Source organism: Oratosquilla oratoria, chromosome 8 (assembly GCF_046742065.1).
Source record: "Oratosquilla oratoria isolate Oo_2021 chromosome 8, ASM4674206v1, whole genome shotgun sequence".
Classification (NCBI taxonomy): Eukaryota; Metazoa; Arthropoda; class Malacostraca; order Stomatopoda; family Squillidae; genus Oratosquilla; species Oratosquilla oratoria.
Genome location: NC_134784.1, coordinates 77024368 through 77026867, shown reverse-complemented (window position 1 = coordinate 77026867; position 2500 = coordinate 77024368).

Here is a 2500-nt window from a genome sequence, read left to right as displayed (position 1 = left end):
ATCCCAATCTATTATGTCTTCTCTATCAAGGACTTCTATGCCTCTCATGATTCTATTGATGGTCAACAAGATCACCTCTTTCTCTTCTTTGTTCCAGAGTTGGTAATTCCAGTTTTGACAATCTTTCCTCATATGACAGTGTGTGTGTGTGTGTGTGTGTGTGTGTGTGTGTGTGTGTGTGTGTGTGTGTGTGTGTGTTTTAACTTGGCATATGTATATTCACCACAGATGTAGCAAGATCAGCCTTGGCCATTTATGCAGTTTCTCGCCATCGCGATGGTGGATGGAGAATGAAGGCCTTGTGAACTCTTGTAAAGTATCACGCAAGTGAAATCCAAAGCACCACTGAGACAAACGAATTCCAACCACACTTACATTTCTGCCAACAATAAGGGGATATTGTTGGCTTGTTCACTTTTGGCCGTCAAGTATGGAAATTAATTAACAACAACAACAATAAAATAATTAAACAGTAAAATGATAAAGTAATAATGATAATAATGATGATGATGATAATAATAATAAATTATAATAATAAATATAATGAGCTATTCACCTTATCAAGTATGTACTCCCTGTACGTTCCAACTTATTATATCATGCTTTACCTCCTTGTGTTGGCTCAGCTAAACTTAATTAAGATAATTCACAAAAAGTGGAAATAATTATTTCCTTTAACTACTAGATTCTACAAAACTTCAGCCGATTTCTGCAGTGAGCCACACAACATCAAATGACAGGAGTGTTCTGAAGCAAAAAATCTATAGGGGATATAATTTTTAGAATATTTTTTGGATTTAGAATATAAAAATGCACGAAAAACAAATGTCCTTTTTCAATGGGACAAATACCTTATTCACCAGTGTAATAGATTTAAAAATTGTACTATAGATAAGAGGGAAGCTAGATAAGAGGGAAGCTAGGAAAGATGTCCCTATTTGTCTTCTTTTTCCAATTGCATGTATCATATACACAGAGAAAATTCTATTTATTCATTTGTCTAATTATCTATTTCTGGGTTCATGTTTCCCTCCCTTCTAGTAGTTACCCTTCCCTTCTCTCTCTCTCTCTCTCTCTCTCTCTCTCTCTCTCTCTCTCTCTCTCTCTCTCTCTCTCTCTCTCTCTCTCTCTCTCTCTCTCTCTCTCTCTCCCCTACCCCCTCCCCCTCTCCCGTCTAGATTAAGAACTATTTCTATTGCTGCAGAATCTAAGCATGGGAGGTAATAAACAATACAATTAAATGAGTTGATAGATGAATAGATAAATAGAACAAACAAAAGAACAAATAAAACAAACAAATAAATAAAAGGATAAAAATAGATTATAAGATATATATATATATATATATATATATATATATATATATATATATATATAAATTAATCAGAAACCTAAAATAAAGGCTAAAAGCACAGGTAGCATCTGTTGTGAGAACTCGCGGGGCTGTTGGTATCAGTGGTAGTGGTAGTGGTAGTTGTTGTTGGTGGTGGTGGTTGTGGTGGTGGTTGTGGTGATGGTTGTGGTGGTGGTTGTGGTTGTGGTTGTGGTGGTGGTTGTGGTGGTTGTGGTGGTGGTTGTGGTGGTGGTTGTGGTGGTGTAGTTGTGATTGTAGTTGTGGTGGTTGTGGTGGTGGTTGTGGTGGTGGTTGTGGTTGTGGTGGTGGTTGTGGTGGTGGTTGAGGTGGTGGTTGTGGTGTTGGTTGTGGTGGTGGTTGTGGTGGTGGTTGTGGTGGTGGTTGTAGTTGTGGTGGTGGTTGTAGTTGTGGTGGTGGTTGTAGTTGTGGTGGTGGTTGTAGTTGTGGTGGTGGTTGTAGTTGTGGTGGTGGTTGTAGTTGTGGTGGTGGTTGTGGTGGTGGTGGTTGTGGTGGTGGTGGTGGTGGTTGTGGTTGTGGTGGTGGTGGTGGAGGTTGTGGTTGTGGTGGTGTCCGGAGTTCCAAGTGCGAAGACCGCAGAAAAGTGATACTGCAACAAGAACTTGAGTGTTTCGCTACACTTGACGTAAATGGAACACAGTCCTAGTAAAAAGAAATATATAAAAAAAATAGATAAAATTATGATGATGATAATGATAATAATATAATAATAATAATGATAATAAATATAACATATAATGATAATAATAATAACAATAATAATAATAATAACCATAACAATAATAATAATAATAATGATAATAATAATAATAATGATAATAATAATAATAATAAATAAAGACGTAGATGACAACAAATTCATACTGAAATAAACGAAAGCTCCCCCAACGTATAAGGCTATATGGAATAGTTACGGAAATTGATATTTACGATAAATACAATATTGGATTCTGATGACGGGTACAACTTACATAAATAATAAAGAAAATGAAAATAATAAATAAATAAAAAGAGAGAGAAACAGACAAGGAAGTGACGGTATGAATGGTGGATGCATAACAAATAAATGAAAAGAACAACTGAAGAACATAAAAGATATAAAAAAATTAAACACAATCGAAAGCGTGC